The sequence below is a fragment of the Hippopotamus amphibius genome, chromosome 3, assembly GCF_030028045.1.
Source record: "Hippopotamus amphibius kiboko isolate mHipAmp2 chromosome 3, mHipAmp2.hap2, whole genome shotgun sequence".
Classification (NCBI taxonomy): Eukaryota; Metazoa; Chordata; class Mammalia; order Artiodactyla; family Hippopotamidae; genus Hippopotamus; species Hippopotamus amphibius.
In genome coordinates, this window is record NC_080188.1 from 148286325 (window position 1) to 148308275 (window position 21951).

General features: G+C 37.7%; 1 protein-coding gene across 1 annotated transcript in view; it reads right to left on the reverse strand.

The window, feature by feature from the left end:
• CATSPERE (catsper channel auxiliary subunit epsilon) overlaps positions 1–21951 on the reverse strand; it is a 256584-nt gene that overhangs the window by 51291 nt on the left and 183342 nt on the right. The window lies entirely within an intron of this gene.

Consider the following 21951-nt stretch of genomic DNA (forward strand, 5'->3'; position numbering starts at 1 on the left):
CAAATGATTACAGATATCATCTTGTTTGTAATTTTTGAGACTTTGGGGGAGTTACTTGCCTGAATCTTTCTTCTGTTGTTTTTGAGTCATTTTTTAAAAATATCTATTTGCATTTTGCATATTTTCTTGCTATTTTCTTCCCTCCAGGCCATGTTCCATCTCAATTTTCAGTATTCTATATGGTTTCTGTCATCTCAGGGTAATGTCATTTACAGAACATATGATTATAGAGGCAGAAAATTATAAACCCCACATTTTTAAAGTATTGTAGCTACACTTTCTATATCCCTAAATTACTTTTTTGGTAGTTCTTCACTATATATATATATATATATATATATATACACACACACACACACATGCATATGTATAAATAAGTAAATGTATATGTGTGTGTGTATATATGTATATATCTTGATCTCCAGAGAGAGAGATCAGTTATGATCATTGGTTAATCTGTTGTGATAAGAACAGAGACTTTGTGTCTCTAAAAACCTTTAGTAAAAAATCTTATTTCTGAAATAAAGTTTACTTGTCTGCTGGATGCTAAGTGGTATGACATAAAATATATAATCTTTTAGGATAAAGTTGAAGGCTGTGAAGGTCATCACATTAAAAATAAATCTAGTTTCATGCTCAGGGAAAAGGAACTAATTGTCAAATTTATGCCTGTATTCTCTTGTATGCCATGCTTTTCTTCATATGTAATCATAAAGATAACTTTAAAAGAATTTTGCCAGAGACAGAAATGAATGAACAATAAAGATGACAGTTAAAAACTCATGGGGAATAGAATGAGAAAGTTTAACATATGTTCAATCAATGTTACAGAAAAAGAGAGGACAGAGAAAGAGGCATAGACAATATGTGACAATATATCTGACAAAGACAATAATTCAGCAATTTGAGAGGGCCAAGAAATCCCAAGCAGGATAAAGAGTAAAGAAATCTACGTGTAGACACATCATAGTAAAAGTGCAGAAAACAAAGAATAAAATCTTAAAAGCAGCCAGAGGGAGAGGAGTTAAAATTGCAAGTGACTTCTCAATAGCAACAATGGAAGCCAAGAACCAATAAAATAATATTTTTAATGCCCTTTAAGAAAATCATCACCAAACTAGATTTCTATATCTGGAGAAAATATTTTTAAAGAATAAAAGTGAAATACAGATGTTTTCAGATGATCAAAAATTTAGTATATAATCACAAGTAGCCTCTCACTAAGAGAAATGTTAAGGAATGTACCTAAATCAGAAGGAAAGGAATACAAGATGGAAGTGCTTAAGATAAAAAAGAAAAAAGATAAAGATAGGGTAAATACACATTGCTTTATAAAATAGTAATAACACTGCCTAATAATGAATCTATGAATTCAATAACATATGAGTTGGGGAAAGAATAAAGTATTTAATTAAATTTATTCTTGTATAAATTAAATATCCATGTTGTAATTTCAAAGAAAAACTGATTAGAAATACAAACAGAGGCGGTGTCCACGCTGCCCGAGGTGAGCGCCAAGACCAAGCTCCGGCGGACAGCCCACGAGGGCTGCCGCGGGCAGAGGGTGTCCCTGGCCACCGTCGCCAGCGTGGCCTGCGACGACGGCTACTCCAAGCCCTGCCTGGGGTCATTTTCCCGGCCCCGGGAGGCTGCAGCGCACACAGCCTCTCCAGTGCCCGCGGCCTGCGGTGCGCGGTGGCCCGCAGCACCCAGTGGCCTCTCCCAGCAACAGCCTCTTCTTGCACCTGCTGGTTCATCACCTCGGGAGTTTCCCACGAAGCCTGAAGCTGGCACCCTGTACGTGGAGGGCAAGGAGAGATGGAAGAAAGAGGCAGGCCGCTCTGGATTGAACCCCTGCTGCCAGTGCCCCTGTCTCCTCGGTGAGCCACAGCTGCCCCCACCTCTGCAGGCAACCCTCCAGCACCATCAGTCTGAGGCTTGGACAGTCTTCTATAAACACCTCTATCGCCAGGACAAGCAACCCCAAAAGTTTGGACAACCATGAGGAAACAAAGAAACACCATGCAGGCAAAGGAGCAGGAAAAAAACGAACAAGACCAAATAAATGAGGAGGAAATAGGAAAAATGCCTGAAAAAGAATTTAGAGTAATGATAGTAAAAATGATACAAAATCTCGATAACAAAATAGAGAAAGTACAAGAAACAGTTCAGAAGAACTCAGAAAAACAAACAGCCATGGATAACAAAATAACTGAAATTAAAAATACTCTAGATGCTATAACCAGCAGAATGACTGAGGCAGAAGAACGAATAAGTGAATTGGAAGATAGAATGGGGGACATAAATGCCGCAGAGCAGGAAAAAGAAAAAAGAATAAAAAGAATAGAAAACAGTCTCAGAGACCTCAGTGATAACATTAAGCGTACCAACATTCGAATCATAGGCATCCCAGAAGAAGAAGAAAACAAGAAAGGGTCTGAGAAAATATTTGAAGAGGTTATAGTGGAAAACTTCTCCAACATGGGAAAAGAAATAATTAACCAAGTCCAAGAAGCACAGAGTCCCATGCAGAAGAAACCCAAGGAGAAATACACCAAGACACATATTAATCAAACTAACGACAATTAAACAAAAAGAAAAAATATGAAAAGCAGCAAGAGAAAAGCAACAAACAACATATAAGGGAAAACCCATCAGGATAACAGCTGACCTTTCTACAGAAACTCTGCAGGCCAGAAGGGAATGGCAGGATATACTGAAAGTCCTGAAAGAGAGAAACCTACAGCCAAGAATACTCTACCCAGCAAGAATCTCATTCAGATTTCAGGGAGACATCAAAAGCTTTCCAGACAAGCAAAAGTTAAGAGAATTCAGCACCACCAAACCAGCCTTACAACAAGTGCTAAAGGAACTTCTCTAAGTAGGAAACACAAGAAAAGGAAAACACCTACAAATACAAACCCAAAACAATTAAGAAAATGGTCATTGGAACACACATGTCAATAATCACTTTAAATGTCAATGGATTAAATGCTCCAACCAAAAGACACAGACTGGCTGAATGGATACAAAAACAAGACCCTTCTATATGCTGCCTACAAGAAATCCACTTCAGACCAAGGGATACATATAGACTGAAAGTAAGGGGATGGAAAAAGATATTCCATGCAAATGGAAGTCAAAAGAAAGCAGGAGTAGCAATACTCATATCAGACAAATTAGACTTGAAAGTAAAGACTATTACAAGAGACAAGGAAGGACACTACATAATGATCAAGGGATCCATTCAAGAAGAACATATCACAATGGTAAATATCTATGCCCCCAACATAGGAGCACCTCAATACATAAGGCAAATGCTAACAGCTATAAAAGGGGACATCGACAGGAACACAATAATAGTGGGAGACTTGAACACCCCACTTACATCAATGGACAGATCATCCAAACAGAAAATAAATAAAGACACACAAGCTTTAAATGACACATTAGACCATCTCGACTTAATTGATATTTATAGGACATTCCATCCAAAAACGACAGACTACACTTTCTTCTCAAGTGCACACGGAACATTTTCCAGGATAGATCACATCTTGGGTCACAAATCAAACCTCGGCAAATTCAAGAAAATTGAAATCATATCAAGCATCTTCTCAGACCACAACACCATGAGACTAGATAATCAATTACAGGAAAAAAACTGCAAAAAATACAAAGACATGGAGGCTAAACAATTCACTCTTAAACAACCAAGGAATCACTAAAGAAATCAAAGAGGAAATCAGAAAATAGCTAGAAACAAATGACAACGAAAACACAACAACCCAAAACCTATGGGACGCAGCAAAAGCAGTTCTAAGAGGGAAGTTTATAGCAATACAGTCCTACCTTAAGAAACAAGAAAATTACCGAATAAACAACCTAACCTTACACCTAAAACAACTAGAGAAAGAAGAACAAAGAAACCCCAAAGTGAGCAGAAGGAAAGAAATCATAAAGATCAGAGCAGAAATAAATGAAAAAGAAAGGAAGGAAACCATAGCAAAAATAAATAAAACTAAAAGCTGGTTCTTTGAGAAGATTAACAAAATTGATAAACCATTAGCCAGACTCATCAAGAAAAAAAGGGAGAAGATGCAAATCAACAGAATTGGAAATGAAGAAGGAGAAGTCACAACGGACACCTCAGAAATACAAAACATCATGAGAGACTACTACAAGCAACTATATGCCAATCAATTGGATAACCTGGAAGAAATGGATACATTCTTAGAAAAATACGATCTTCCAACACTGAACCAGGAAGAAATAGAAACCATGAACAGACCAATCACAAGTACGGAAATTGAGGCAGTGATTAAAAATCTCCCAACACATGAAAGCCCAGGACCAGATGGGTTTACGGGTGAATTCTATCAAACATTTTGAGCAGAGCTAACACCTATCCTTCTCAAACTCTTCCAAAATATTGCAGAAGGCGGAACACTCCCAAACTCATTCTACGAGGCCACCATCACCCTGATACCAAAACCAGGCAAAGATGTCACAAAAAAAGAAAACTACAGACCAATATCACTGATGAATATAGATGCAAAAATCCTCAACAAAATACTAGCTAACAGACTGCAACAGCACATTAAAAAAAATCATACACCATGATCAAGTGGGGTTTATCCCTGGAATGCAAGGATTCTTCAATATACACAAATCAATCAACGTGATACATCATATCAACAAATTGAAGGATAAAAACCATATGATCATCTCAATAGATGCAGAAAAAGCTTTCGACAAAGTTCAACATCCATTTATGATAAAAAAAAAAAAAAAACTCTCCAGAAAATGGGCATAGAAGGAAATTACCTCAACATAATAAAAGCCATATATGAAAAACCAAAAGCCAACATCGTTCTCAATGGAGAAAAACTGGAAGAATTCCCTCTAAGAACAGGAACAAGACAAGGGTGTCCACTCTCACCACTATTATTCAACATAGTTTTGGAAGTTTTAGCCACAGCAATCAGAGAAGAAAAAGAAATCAAAGGAATCCAAATTGGAAAAGAAGAAGTAAAATTGTCACTCTTTGCAGATGACATGATATTATATATAGAAAACCCTAAAGACTCCACCAGAAAACTGCTAGCACTCATTGATGAGTTTAGTAAAGTAGCAGGATACAAAATTAATGCACAGAAATCTCTTGCATTCCTATACACTAACAACGGAAGAGCAGAAAGAGAAATTAAGGAAACTCTCCCATTCACCATTGCAACCAAAAGAATCAAATACCTAGGAATAAACCTGCCTAAGGAGGCAAAAGATCTGTATGCAGAAAACTTTAAGACATTGATGAAAGAAATCAAAGACGACACAAACAGATGGAGGGACATACCATGTTCCTGGACTGGAAGAATCAACATCGTGAAAATGACTGTACTACCCAAAGCAATTTACAGATTCAATGCAATCCCAATCAAATTACCAATGGCATTCTTCACAGAACTAGAGCAAGAAATCTTACGATTTGTATGGAAACGCAAAAGACCCCAAATAGCCAAAGCAATCTTGAGAAGGAAAAATGGAGTTGGTGGAATCAGGCTTCCTGACTTCAAACTATACTACAAGGCCATAGTGATCAAGACAGGATGGTACTGGCACAAAAATAGAAAGGACGATCAATGGAATAGAATAGAGAACTCAGAAGTAAGCCCAAACACACATGGGCACCTTATCTTTGACAAAGGAGGCACGAGTATACAATGGAAAAAAGACAGCCTCTTCAATAAGTGGTGCTGGGAAAATTGGACAGCAACGTGTAAAGAAATGTAAAAGAATGAAATTAGAACACTTCCTAACACCATACACAAAAATAAACTCCAAATGGATTAAAGACCTACATGTGAGGCCAGACACTATAAAACTCCTAGAGGAAAACATAGGCAGAACACTCTATGACATCCATCAAAGCAAGATCCTTCTGGACCCACCTCCTAGAATCATGGAAATAAAATCAAGAATAAACAAATGGGACCTCATGAAACTTAAAAGCTTTTGCACAGAGAAAGAAACCATAAACAAGACTAAAAGGCAACCCTCAGAATGGGAAAAAATAATTGCCTATGAAACAACGGACAAAGGATTAACCTCCAAAATATACAAGCAGCTCATGCAGCTTAATACCAAAAAAGCAAATAACCCAATCCACAAATGGGCAGAAGACCTAAATAGACATTTCTCCAAAGAAGACATCCAGATGGCCAACACACACATGAAAAGCTGCTCCACATCACTCATCATCAGAGAAATGCAAGTCAAAGCCACAATGAGGTATCACCTCACACCAATCAGAATGGCCATCATCACAAAATCTGGAAACCACAAATGTTGGAGAGGGTGTGGAGAAAAGGGAGCTCTCCTGCACTGTTGGTGGGACTGTAAGTTGGTACAGCCACTATGGAAAACAATTTGGAGGTTCCTTAAAAAACTACACATAGAACTACCATATGTTCCAGTCATCCCACTCCTGGGCATATACCCAAAGAAAACCATAATCCCAAAAAAACTTGTACCATAATGTTTATTGCAGCACTATTTACAATAGCCAGGACATGGAAGCAACCTAAATGCCCATCAACAAATGAACGGATAAAGAAGATGTGGCATATATACACAATGGAATATTACTCAGCTATAAAAAGGGATGAGATGAAGCTATATGTAATGAGGTGGATAGAACTACAATCTGTCATACAGAGTGAAGTAAGTCAGAAAGAGAAGGACAAATATTGTATGCTAACTCACATATACGGAATCTAAAAATGGTACTGATGAACTCAGTGACAAGAACAAGGATGCAGATACAGAGAACAGACTGGAGAACTCGAGGCATGGGAGGGGGCGGGGGGTGAAGGGGAAACTGAGACGAAGCGAGAGAGTAGCACAGACATATATATACTACCAACTGTAAAATAGATAGTCAGTGGGAAGTTGTATAACAAAGGGAGTCCAACTAGAGGATGGAAGATGCCTTAGAGGACTGGGGCGGGGAGGGTGGGGGGGACTCGAGGGGGAGAGTCAAGGAAGGGAGGGAATACGGGGATATGTGTATAAAAACAGATGATTGAACTTGGTGTACCCCCAAAAAAATAATAAAAAATAAAATAAAAAAAAGAAATACAAACAGAATGTATAATTGCTGAATCAGTGGAAGAGGGAAAATGTAATGATAAAAAGTATGCAAGTAAACCTAAAAAGGCAGGAAATTAGAGGAAAAAACATAGAATGGGAAAAGAAAAGTACAAAGCAAGATGGAAGGCAAAATCTCAAATATATTATTAACTGCAATAAATGTAAATAGAATAAATGCTCCAATTAAAGGACAAAGATTTTCAGACTAAACAAAAATAGCAAAAATTTAAAAACTCAAGACGGTAAAGAATGAGAAAGATACAGAGGGACTGTACCATGGTCCTGTGTGTCCCAGACTAAGGCACGGATTCACAGCAGTACAGGGGGTCTGGGAGCTGGGATGTGGGAACTGGAGAACTGGTTCAGGGTGAGAAACATTGTTGGCCATGAGGAGATGGCCTGAGGGGACAGGAGGAAAGAAATCCACAATGCAGAATGAATACTGTGGAAAGCTGGGTGGCCATGGTGGTGGCTCACTACTGCTGACTCACACACAGAGGGGAGGAACCACAGTTGTAACCTCTCTTTTGGCACCCGCAATGAACAAAGGGTGTCCCCCTCTGGGCCTGGCTGTTGCAGTTGATAATGGATAGAAAAAGCCCCCTAAGGGGGCTGGCCTGGTGTGCCTGCTGCTGAGAGCCTGAAGAAGCCCACAGAGCAGGCCATCTTTGGAGACATTTCTCTTATACCTGAGCCCACCAGCTTCCCTCTGCAACTGGCACCACCGCTGCTGCCAGGGCACTGGTGACCTAGGCAGGGCACTACTGCTGACTCACATGCAGGGGAAGGAGCCACTATTGTACCCTCTCTCTCCCCACACACTGATGCCTGCAGACGAACGATAAAGGAAGCTCTGCTGGTCTCAGAGTAATACAAAAAGCCCCTGAGGGCTGCCCTTCAGATGCCTTTGCAGCAGGCACCAGTAAAGAACCACACTAAGGCCAGATTTCCTATACCTGAAGCTGCCAGCATCCCTGCACATTCAGCATTATCCCTGGGGCTCCTTCATTCCCAGCAAGGTGCTACTGTTGAGACAAATGCAGGGAGAGGGGCCACTATCAAAGCCTCTCTCTCCCCATACACCTGTGTCTGCAGATGAACAATAAAAGAAACCCTCTGAGGCAGACCCAAAGAGCTCCAAGGCAGCCTCAGAACCAGACTCTGGTGGTTAGACCACATGCAGAAGCAGGGACAAAATCAAAGCTGAACACCAGGGACAGGAAGAGGTTCTAAAATCTTTCCATCAGATACACACACTGCAGACTATTCCTCATGATCAGCTAGGTACACCCTATGTCTTTGGAATGTCTGAGTAGACAATCAATGTTCCCACAAATGAAAATGGTCTAGCTCTGGCAGCTGTGGGCAGCGGGAGCAAGCACACATAGGAACTGGGCCAGATCAGAGCCTAAGTGGACCCCATAGGACACACAGTAGGTCCAGAGTCCAAGCCAGAGGCAGAGGAGGGCCTCCTGGGGAGGCAAATGTGGCCTGAGCCTCAAGGTGTATATAAGGACACTTACAGCTGAAACCGCAAAGAAACAGAATTATTATTTTTAATTCTATTGATTTGATTCATTCTGTTGTCAGTTCTAGCTTTATTTTTAAAATGATGATCTTAGTCCTAAAGGATCTTCACATTTTATGATGTATTTTTTATTCTATTTTTTACTTTATTTTTATTTTTAGCCTTTTTATATATTTCTATTTCTAATTATCTTTTTTGTATTGCTGAGTTTATCTCCCCTATCTTCTTTTCTTCATCTTTAATGCATTTCTATTTTATTTTTTTCTTTTCCTTTTTATATTTCCAGTCATGCTATGCTCTTCTGTTGCTCTGTGTTTTATCCCTTTTTGTTTTATTTTATCTTATTATACTTTTAATCAATTATTGGTCTGCTCTGTTTCCTTGCTTTATTCTTCAGATGACACACTGCTTTGGTTTTTGTTATTAGGTTTTGCTGTTATCTTAGTTCTAATTATAATTGTGTGATTTTGTTTTGGCGGTCTTCAGTCTTCCTGGTTGTTCTCTTGTTCTTTGTTATATTTGCTCCTTCTTTCTATTTGGTCCCTGTTATATTTGGTCCTCATTTCACAATTTCCCTGTTGTTGTTGTTGTTTTGTTTTGTTTTGAATTTTTGTTGGTTTTTTCTTTAATTGTCTGATTGTGTTCTGGGATTCTACTGTCAGGATGTTCTAGTGCTTTATGTTCTATTGGGTTCTGTTTTTTTTTTTTCTTGTGCATGGACATGTTTCGTTGATTCAGTATTTGTTTGTTTGACTTAACCTTTTACCATTAGTCTGGAGCTTGGATAGCCTTTTTAAATCCCCTTTATTGCTGGGACAAGCGACCAGTGGAGTCTGGATTCCTCAACTAGAAGTCAAGTCAGAGGCTCTGGGGAGGGAGCACTGAGTCTAGGATGTTAAACCACTAGAGAGTCTTCAGCCACAGGGAAGATGAACCACAGAGAACTTTCACGCAGGTCTCTATTAGAGTCTAAGACTTGGCTTCACTCAACTGCCTGCAACTGCCAGTGCTGGATACCTCACACCAAACTACAAACAAGACAGGAACACAAACCCACCCATCAGCATGCAGACTACCTAAAGCCATGTTAACCTCACAGATACCCTAAAACACACCACCTGACACAGCCCTGCTCATCAGAGGGAAAAGACTCAGATCCACACACCAGAAAGCAGGCACCAGACCCTCCCATCAGTTAGCCTACTCAAGACACTGGACCAACCCCACCACAGGGGGCAGAGAATAGAAACAAGAATTACTACTAGGCAGCATAGGGATAGGGGACAGCAAATACTATAAATTAGATAAAATGAGAAAACAAAGAAACAACTTGTGGGCAAAGGAGCAAGATAAAAAAACCACAAGACCAAGTAAATGAAGAGGAAATAGGCAAATTGCCTGAAAAAGATTTCAGAGTAATGATAGTGAAGATGATCAAAAATCTGGGAAACAAAATAGAGAAAATACAAGAAACATTTAATAAGCACCTAGAAGAACTAAAGAGCAAACAGTAATGAACAACACAATAAATGAAATTAAAAATACTCTAGATGGTATAAACAGCAGAATAACTGAGGCAGAAGAATGAGTAGGTGAGTTGGAAGATAGAATGGTGGAAATAACTGCCACAGAGCAGGAAAAAGAAAAAAGAATGAAAAGAATGGAAGACAGTCTCAGAGATCTCAGGGACAACATTAAGGGCACCAACATTCGAATCATAGATGTCCCAGAAGAAGAAGGAAAAAAGAAAGTGTCTGAGAAAATATGTGAAGAGATTATAGTGGAAAACTTCCCCAATATGTGAAAGGAAATAGTCAATCAAGTCCAGGAAGCACAGAGAGTTCCATACAGAAGAAACCCAAGGAGAAACACACTGAGGCACATATTAATTAAACTAATGACAATTAAACACAAAGAAAAAACATTAAAAGCAGCAAGAGAAAAGGAACAAATAACATATAAGGGAAAACCCATAAGGATAACAGCTGATCTTTCTGCAGAAACTCTGCAGGCCAGAAGGGAGTGGCAGGATATACTTAAAGTCTTGAAAGAGAAAAACCTACAGCCAAGAATACTCTACCCAGCAAGAATCTCATTCAGATTCAATGGTGAAATCAAAAGCTTTACAGACAAGCAAAAGTTGAGAGCATGCAGCACCACCAAACCAGCTTTACAACAATTGCTAAAGGAACTTCTTTAGGCAGGAAAAACAACAGAAGTAAAAGACCTACAAAAACAAACTCAAAACAATTAAGAAAATGGTAATAGGAACATACATGTCAATAATTACCTTAAATGTAAATGGAATAAATGCTCCAACCAAAAGAAACAGATTGGCTGAATGGATACAAAAACAAGAACTTTATATATGCTGTCTGCCAGAAACCCACTTCAGACCTAGGGACACCTACAGACTGAAAGTAAGGGGATGGAAAAAGATATTCCATGCAAATGGAAGTCAAAAGAAAGTTGGAGTAGCAATACTCATATCAGGCAAATTAGACTTTAAAGTAAAGACTATTACAAGAGACAAGGAAGGACACTCCATAATGATCAAGGGATCCATCCAAAAAGAAGATATAACAATTGTAAATATCTATGCACCCAACATAAGAGCACCTCAATACATAAGGCAAATGCTAAGAGCCATAAAAGGGGAAATTGACAGTAACACAATAATAGTAGGAGATTTGAACACCCACTTACATCAATGGACAGATCACCCAAATGGAAAATACATGACACACAAGCTTTAAATGACACATTAGACCATCTCAACTTAATTGATATTTATAGGACATTCCATCCAAAAACTACAGAAAACACTGTTCTCATGTGCATATGGAACATTCTCCAGGATACATCACATCTTGAGTCACAAATTGAGCCTTGGTAAATTCAAGAAAATTGAAATCATATCAGGCATCTTCTCTGACCACAATGCCATGAGACCAGATATCAACTACAGGAAAAAAAAATGTAAAAAATACAAACACATGCAGGCTAAACAATATGCTATTAAGCAGCCAAGAAATTGCTGAAGAAATCCAAGAGGAAATCAAAAAATATCTAGAAACAAATGACAATGAAAACACACCCAAAACCTATGGGATGCAGCAAAAGCAGTTCTAAGAGGGAAGTTTATAGCAATACAGTTCTACCTCAAGAAATAAGAAAAATATTGAATAAACAACCTAACCTTACACCTAAAACAATTAGAGAAAGAAGAACAAAAAAACACCAAAGTAAGCAGAAGGAAAGAAATCATAAAGATCAGATCAGAAATAAATGAAAAAGAAATCAAGGACACAATAGCAAAGTTCAATGAAACTAAATGCTGGTTCTTTGAGAAGATAAACAAAATTGATAAACCATTAGCCAGACTCATCAGGAAAATAAGGGAGAAGACACAAATCAACAGAATTAGAAATGAAAAAGGAGAAGAACCTACACCACAGAAATAAAAAAGATCATGAGAGACTACTACAAGCAACTACATGTCAGTAAATTGGATAACCTGGAAGAAATGGATAAATTCTTAGAAAAGTACAATCTTCCAAGACTGAACCAGGAAGAAATAGAAACCATGAACAGACCAATCACAAGCACTGAAATTGAGACTGTGACTAAAAATCTCTCAACAAACATAAGCCCAGGGCCACATGTATTCACAGGCAAATTCTGTCAAACATTTAAGGAAGAGCCAACACCTATCCTCCTCAAACTCTTCCAAAATACAGCACAAGGAGGAACACTCCTAAACTCATTCTACAAGGCCACCATCACCCTGATACCAAAACCAGGCAAAGATGTCACAAAAAAAGAAAATTACAGGCCAATATCACTGATGAATATAGATGCAAAAATCCTCAACAAAATACTAGCAAACAGAATCCAACAGCACATTAAAAAGATCACATGCCATGATCAAGTGGGATTTATCCCTGGAATGCAAGGATTTTTCAGTATATGCAAATCAATCAATGTGATATGTTAACAAATTGAAGGATAAAAACCATATGATAATCTCAATAGATGCAGAAAAAACATTTGACAAAATTCAACATCCATTTATGATATAAACTCTCCAGAAAATGGGCATAGAAGGAAATTACCTCAACATAATAAAAGCCATATATGACAAACCAACAGACAACATCATTCTAAATGGTGAAAAACTAAAAGCATTCCCTCTAAGAACAAGAACAAGACAAGAGTGCCCACTCTCACCATTATTATTCAACATAGTTTTGGAAGTGTTAGCCACAGCAACCAGAGAAGAAAACAAAATGAAAGGAATCCAAATTGGAAAAGAAGTAAAATTGTCACTCTTTGCAGATGACTTGATATTATACATAGAAAACCCTAAAGATTCTACCAGAAAACTGCTAGCAGTAATAGATGAATGTAGTAAAGTAGCAAGATACAAAATTAATGCACAGAAATCTCTTGCATTCCTATAAACTAACAATAAAAGATCAGAAAGAGAAATTAAGGAAACTCTCCCATTTACCATTGCAACAAAAAGAATAAAATATCTAGGAAAAGACCTGCCTAAAGAAGCAAAAGACCTGTATGAAGAAAACTATAAACCACTGATGAAAGAAATCAAAGGCCATAGAAACAGATGGAGGGACATACAATGTTCTTGGATTGGAAGAATCAACATTGTGAAAATGACTATACTACCCAAAGCAATTTACAGATTCAACGCAATCCCGATCAAATTACCAATGGCATTTTTCACAGAACTAGAGCAAGAAATCTTACGATTTGTATGGAAACACAAAAGACTGTGAACAGCCAATGCAACCTTGAGATGGAAAGACTGAGCTGGAGGAATCAGACTCCTTGACTTCAAACTATACTACAAGGCTACAGTGATCAAGACAGTATGGTACTGGCACAAAAACAGAAATATAGATCAATGGAACAGAATAGAGAGCCCAGAGATTAAACCTGCACACATATGGGCACCTTATCTTTGACAAAGGAGGCAAGAATATGCAGTGGAGAAAAGACAGCCTCTTCAATAAGTGGTGCTGGGGAAATGGGACAGCAACATGTAAAAGAATGAAATTAGAACACTTCCTAACACCATACACAAATATAAACTCAAAATGGATTAAAGAGGTAAATGTAAGGCCAGACAGTATAAAACTCTTAGAGGAAAACTTAGGCAGAATACTCTATGATATACATCAAAGAAAGTCCTTTTTGACCCACTTCCTAGCATAATGGAAATAAAATCAAGAATAAACAAATGGAACCTAATGAAACTTAAAAGCTTTGGCATAGCAAAAGAAACCATAAACAAGACAAGAAGACAACCCTCAGAATGGGAGAAAATATTTGCCAATGAAGCAACTGACAAAGGATTAATCTCCAAAATATACAAGCAGCTCATGTAGCTTAACACCAAAAAAGCAAATAACCCAATCCACAAATGGGTGGAAGACATAAATAAACATTTCTCCAAAGAAGACATACAGATGGCTAACAAACACATGAAAAGATGCTCAACATGACTAATCATTAGAGAAATGCAAGTCAAAGCCACAATGAGGTATCACCTCACACTGGTCAGAATAGCCATCATCAAAAAAGCTAGAAACAATAAATGCTGGAGAGGGTGCGGAGAAAATGGAACCCTCCTGCACTGTTGGTGGGCATGTAAATTGGTACAGCCACTATGGAAAACAGTATGGATGTTCCTTAAAAACTAAAAATGGAACTACTATATGACTCAGCAATCCCATTACAGGGCATATACCTAGAGAAAACCATAATCCAAAAAGAAACTTGTACCATAATGTTCATTGCAGCACTATTTACAATAGCCAGGACATGGAAGCAACGGATGAATGGATAAGGAAGACGTGGCACATCTATACAATGCAATATTACTCAGCCATAAAAAGAAATGAAACTGAGTTATTTGTAGTGAGGCGGATGGACCTAGAGACTGTCATACAGAGTGAAGTAAATCAGAAAAAGAAAAACAAATACCATATGCTAACTCATATATATGGAATCTAAAATAATGAACCCAGTGACAGGGCAAGAATAAAGATGCAGATGTAGAGACCAGACTTGAGGACATGGGTTGGGCAGTGAAGGGGAAGCTGAGATGAAGTGAGAGAGTAGCACTGACACATGTACACTACCAAATGTAAAATAGAAGCTAGTGGTAAGTTGCTGCATAACACAGGGAGATCAACCCGATGATGGTTGATGCCTTGGAGGGCTGAGATATGGTGGGTGGGAAGGAGTCATGGGAGGAGGGGATATGGGGATATATGTATAAATACAGCTGATTCACTTCATTGTACAGCAAAAACTGGCACAACAATGTAAAGCCATTATATTCTGATAAAGGTTCAAAAAATAAATAAAAGGAATGCATGACTATATTTTCCCTACATGACATGCTAAAAAAAAAATTTTAAAGCTCAAATATATGGTGCTTATAGGAAACATTGCTAAAACATAAGGCAATAGAAAGACTGAAATTAAAAGAGTAGAAATTGTATGGAAATATTAAGTAGAAGAAAACCTGATATCGTTATATTAAATGTGAAAGAAATAGACTTGAAAGCAAAAAATATTACTACAGAGAAAGATGGTTATTTCATAATGTTTAAAGTTTCAATTCACCAGGAAGAGATTTTAAAAAGTTGAATGCATCTAATAATATGTTTTCAAATATATAAAGTAAAAATTGACCATCAGAATGAAAATGATACCCGATGAAAATCTGGATCTTCACAAAAGAATGAAGAACACTGGAAATAATATGTGTAAAAGTACAAAATGCTTTTTAATTATTTAAATCTCTTTTAAAAGATAATTGATTATTTAAAGCAACAATAATAGCAATTCATTGTAAGGTTTATAAAATATGTAGAAGTAAAATGTTTTGGCAACAATAGCACAAAAGCAATGCCAGGGAAAATAGAAGTATACTACTATAAGTTTATTATACTATAAATGAAATGATACAATATTATTTGAAGGCAAACTGAGTTACATTACAGATGTGCACAACAAATCCTAAAGAATCCATTAGAAAACCAAAATGAATAAGGAATAGTTAAAAAGCCAACAAAGATGCCAAAATGGAATCATATAAAAATAATCAAAAAGAAGGCAGAGAAAGTGGAAAAATTTTTTAAAAACAGAAAGGACAAGGAAAAAACAAATAGTTAAAATGATAGATTTAAACCCAACAGTACCAAAAAAAAAATCACATTAAATGTACCCAATAGAAAGGCAAAAATGTTCAGAATAGATAAATAAGCAAGATCCAACTTAAAAAAAATTGAAATATACAAATGATTTTCCATATTAAAAGGACAGAAAAAGAAGATATGTTGTGCTAACATTAATCTAAGGAAGGCTGGAATGACTATATTAATATCACACAAAGTAGATTTCAGAGCAAAAATTATCTCCAGAGTAAAAGGCATCATGTTTTAAAGTGCACATGAAACATTTCCCCAAATAGACCATATTTAGAGCTATAAAACAATTCTCTATAAATTTAAAGGGATACAAATAAAAAGTATCTTTTCTTACTATAATGGTATTTAATTAGAAATCAATAACAGAGAACTATCTGGAAAATCACTATCCTTCTCTAGAACCCATAGGTCAAAGAGGAAATCACAAAGAAAATGAAAAAGTATTTTGAAACCACTAAATATCAAAATTTGGGTATATAACTAAAGCAGTTCTTTTTTTCTTTTTAATTGTGGTAACTTTGGTTTATAACATTGTATGTTTCATGTATACATTATAATATTTGATTTCTGTATGCACTACAGCATGTTCACCACCAAAAGTTTAGTTTTTATCTGCCAGCATACAGTTGATTACCTTTACCCATTTTGCCCTCCCTCTACATCCCCTTCCCCTCTGGTCACCTCTAATCTGTTCTCTGTATCTATGTTTGGTTTGGTTTGGTTGTTTATTTCAGGTTTTCAAAAATATATATTCCACATATAGGTGAAATCATATGGTATTTGTCTTTCTCTATCTGACTGATTCATTTCACATAATATCCTCAAGCTCCATTCATGTTGTCTCAAATGGCAAGAGTTCTTCTTGTTTCATGGCTGAGCAGTATTTTATTGTTTATACATGTTTCTCCCTCATGGTTTTTTGTGGTGCTTGATGAGTTCTTCCTCTGCCTGAGAATTTTTTTTTTCTTTTTTTTTTTTATTATTTTTTTGGGGGTACACCAAGTTCAATCATCTGTTTTTATACACATATCTCCGTATTCCCTCCCTTCCTTGACTCTCCCCCTCGAGTCCCCCCCACCCTCCCCGCCCCAGTCCTCTAAGGCATCTTCCATCCTCTAGTTGGACTCCCTTTGTTATACAACTTCCCACTGACTATCTATTTTACAGTTGGTAGTATATATATGTCTGTGCTACTCTCTCGCTTCGTCTCAGTTTCCCCTTCACCCCCCGCCCCCTCCCATGCCTCGAGTTCTCCAGTCTGTTCTCTGTATCTGCATCCTTGTTCTTGTCACTGAGTTCATCAGTACCATTTTTAGATTCCGTATATGTGAGTTAGCATACAATATTTGTCCTTCTCTTTCTGACTTACTTCACTCTGTATGACAGATTGTAGTTCTATCCACCTCATTACATATAGCTTCATCTCATCCCTTTTTATAGCTGAGTAATATTCCATTGTGTATATATGCCACATCTTCTTTATCCGTTCATTTGTTGATGGGCATTTAGGTTGCTTCCATGTCCTGGCTATTGTAAATAGTGCTGCAATAAACATTATGGTACAAGTTTTTTTGGGATTATGGTTTTCTTTGGGTATATGCCCAGGAGTGGGATGACTGGAACATATGGTAGTTCTATGTGTAGTTTTTTAAGGAACCTCCAAATTGTTTTCCATAGTGGCTGTACCAACTTACAGTCCCACCAACAGTGCAGGAGAGCTCCCTTTTCTCCACACCCTCTCCAACATTTGTGGTTTCCAGATTTTGTGATGATGGCCATTCTGATTGGTGTGAGGTGATACCTCATTGTGGCTTTGACTTGCATTTCTCTGATGATGAGTGATGTGGAGCAGCTTTTCATGTGTGTGTTGGCCATCTGGATGTCTTCTTTGGAGAAATGTCTATTTAGGTCTTCTGCCCATTTGTGGATTGGGTTATTTGCTTTTTTGGTATTAAGCTGCATGAGCTGCTTGTATATTTTGGAGGTTAATCCTTTGTCCGTTGTTTCATAGGCAATTATTTTTTCCCATTCTGAGGGTTGCCTTTTAGTCTTGTTTATGGTTTCTTTCTCTGTGCAAAAGCTTTTAAGTTTCATGAGGTCCCATTTGTTTATTCTTGATTTTATTTCCATGATTCTAGGAGGTGGGTCCAGAAGGATCTTGCTTTGATGGATGTCATAGAGTGTTCTGCCTATGTTTTCCTCTAGGAGTTTTATCGTGTTTGGCCTTATGTGTAGGTCTTTAATCCATTTGGAGTTTATTTTTGTGTATGGTGTTAGGAAGTGTTCTAATTTCATTCTTTTACATTTCTTTACATGTTGCTGTCCAATTTTCCCAGCACCACTTATTGAAGAGGCTGTCTTTTTTCCATTGTATACTCGTGCCTCCTTTGTCAAAGATAAGGTGCCCATGTGTGTTTGGGCTTACTTCTGAGTTCTCTATTCTATTCCATTGATCGTCCTTTCTATTTTTGTGCCAGTACCATCCTGTCTTGATCACTATGGCCTTGTAGTATAGTTTGAAGTCAGGAAGCCTGATTCCACCAACTCCATTTTTCCTTCTCAAGATTGCTTTGGCTATTTGGGGTCTTTTGCGTTTCCATACAAATCGTAAGATTTCTTGCTCTAGTTCTGTGAAGAATGCCATTGGTAATTTGATTGGGATTGCATTGAATCTGTAAATTGCTTTGGGTAGTACAGTCATTTTCACGATGTTGATTCTTCCAGTCCAGGAACATGGTATGTCCCTCCATCTGTTTGTGTCGTCTTTGATTTCTTTCATCAATGTCTTAAAGTTTTCTGCATACAGATCTTTTGCCTCCTTAGGCAGGTTTATTCCTAGGTATTTGATTCTTTTGGTTGCAATGGTGAATGGGAGAGTTTCCTTAATTTCTCTTTCTGCTCTTCCGTTGTTAGTGTATAGGAATGCAAGAGATTTCTGTGCATTAATTTTGTATCCTGCTACTTTACTAAACTCATCAATGAGTGCTAGCAGTTTTCTGGTAGAGTCTTTAGGGTTTTCTATATATAATATCATGTCATCTGCAAAGAGTGACAATTTTACTTCTTTTCCAATTTGGATTCCTTTGATTTCTTTTTCTTCTCTGATTGCTGTGGCTAAAACTTCCAAAACTATGTTGAATAATAGTGGTGAGAGTGGACACCCTTGTCTTGTTCCTGTTCTTAGAGGGAATTCTTCCAGTTTTTCCCCATTGAGAACGATGTTGGCTTTTGGTTTTTCATATATGGCTTTTATTATGTTGAGGTAATTTCCTTCTATGCCCATTTTCTGGAGAGTTTTTTTTTTTTTTATCATAAATGGATGTTGAACTTTGTCGAAAGCTTTTTCTGCATCTATTGAGATGATCATATGGTTTTTATCCTTCAATTTGTTGATATGATGTATCACGTTGATTGATTTGTGTATATTGAAGAATCCTTGCATTCCAGGGATAAACCCCACTTGATCATGGTGTATGATTTTTTTTAATGTGCTGTTGCAGTCTGTTAGCTAGTATTTTGTTGAGGATTTTTGCATCTATATTCATCAGTGATATTGGTCTGTAGTTTTCTTTTTTTGTGACATCTTTGCCTGGTTTTGGTATCAGGGTGATGGTGGCCTCGTAGAATGAGTTTGGGAGTGTTCCGCCTTCTGCAATATTTTGGAAGAGTTTGAGAAGGATAGGTGTTAGCTCTGCTCAAAATGTTTGATAGAATTCACCCGTAAACCCATCTGGTCCTGGGCTTTCATGTGTTGGGAGATTTTTAATCACTGCCTCAATTTCCGTACTTGTGATTGGTCTGTTCATGGTTTCTATTTCTTCCTGGTTCAGTGTTGGAAGATCGTATTTTTCTAAGAATGTATCCATTTCTTCCAGGTTATCCAATTGATTGGCATATAGTTGCTTGTAGTAGTCTCTCATGATGTTTTGTATTTCTGAGGTGTCCGTTGTGACTTCTCCTTCTTCATTTCCAATTCTGTTGATTTGCATCTTCTCCCTTTTTTTCTTGATGAGTCTGGCTAATGGTTTATCAATTTTGTTAATCTTCTCAAAGAACCAGCTTTTAGTTTTATTTATTTTTGCTATGGTTTCCTTCCTTTCTTTTTCATTTATTTCTGCTCTGATCTTTATGATTTCTTTCCTTCTGCTCACTTTGGGGTTTCTTTGTTCTTCTTTCTCTAGTTGTTTTAGGTGTAAGGTTAGGTTGTTTATTCGGTAATTTTCTTGTTTCTTAAGGTAGGACTGTATTGCTATAAACTTCCCTCTTAGAACTGCTTTTGCTGCGTCCCATAGGTTTTGGGTTGCCTGAGAATTTGAAGTAGCAAACACCAAACACCTTTCTTCTTTAAGTTGAGCTTTTTTTTTTTTTTAAACTTGATTCTAGCAATTCAATAGATTGATAGATTGTTAATTAAAGGACTTTCTTTTGTTTTTTTGGTAGGTGGTGCTATAGCACAAGTTTTTGGTTTTTCTAAGCTGAGCTGCCTCTGGCTACATTTAAGAATCAGCATTTTCCACCCACCTCTGCCTCAACTGGAAGTGTCAGCCTATGCCCTAGCTGTCACTGCTTCTGCCTCCAGAATCACTGGTGCCTTGCTGCTGCTGGTGATCTTGCTGCTGTTGTGCGGTGGGGGGTGGGGGAAGTGGGGGGGAGGAGGGAGGGAGAGAGCCGTAGTCATGGGCACCTCTGCCACATCTGGCATTGTTGGGTTTTCAGGCACTGCCTCTGTGGGCAGTGTAGGGCCAGAGTCGCGGGTACCACTGTAGCTAGAGAGACAGGGTCATAAGCCATGCTGCTGCTGCTGGCCATTCCCCTGTGGCAGTGGACACCACTGTGGCAAGAAGGTCGGAGTCATGTGTGCCACCTCCCCTGCTGCAACCAGTAGAGTCAGCCACTGCAGCTGGGGATGGGGATTACTGGTATAGCCTCTGCTCTTCCTCCAGTCCACCTCCTCTATGTGTTCCATTCCACCCACCTTTCAATGTATACGTGTGTGTCCTGGTGTGTTGGACAGAGGCATTTTTGTTGAGTTATGGATGTTTTACTGGTTGTAGATTGAAGGGGAGAGACAGAGTGTCTCGTGCCACTACAATGCTGCTGTCACTCCTCTACCTAAAGTAGTTATTAGAGAAATATTTACAGCATTAAAGTCCACATTAGAAAAGAAGAAAGGCCTTAAATGAATGACTTAAGCTTCCATATTCAGAAACTGTAAGAAGAAAAACAAATTAAACCCAAAATAATTGGAAGAAAGGAAATAAGGAAAGGAAATAAATCAGGGAGATCAACTCAAGGATGGTGAGGATTTAGAGGGGTGAGATAGGGAGGGTGGAAAGGAGTCGCGGGAGGGAGGGGATATGGGGATATACATATAAACACAGCTGATTCACTTTGTTTTATAGCAAAAACTGGCACAACAGTGTAAAGCAATTATATTCCAATAAAGAGCTTAAAATAATTTTATCAATAAAATTGAAAATAGAAAATCATTACAGAAAATCAATAAAATGAAAAACTGATTCTTTGAGAAAATCAATGCAAATGTTAAGCTCCAGCCAGGCTGACTAGGTTAAAAAGAAAGAACGAGCAAATTATCAATATCAGGAATGAGAAAGTGGATATCACTACAAATTCTACAGACACTAAAATGATGATAAGGAAATATTATGAATACCTTGTGCCTATAAATTTGACAAGGTAGATGAAATGGACAATTAAAGGTTAAAAACTGCTAAAATTCACTCAAGAAAAAGCAGATAACCTAAATACTCCTATGTCAACTAAAAAAATTGAAGTTGTAGTCAAAAGCATACTCACAAAAAACTCCAGGCCAAGAGGTCTTCACTGGTGAGTTCTACTAAACATTAAACAAGGAATAATACAATTTACACATAAATTTTCTAAAAAAATAGAGGAGGGACCTCTCCCCAAAACATCTTAAGAGGTCAGCATTGCTGATACTACAATCGGAAAGAGACATTACAGGAAAACTATAGACTAACAACCCTTGTGAAGACAGACGGAAAA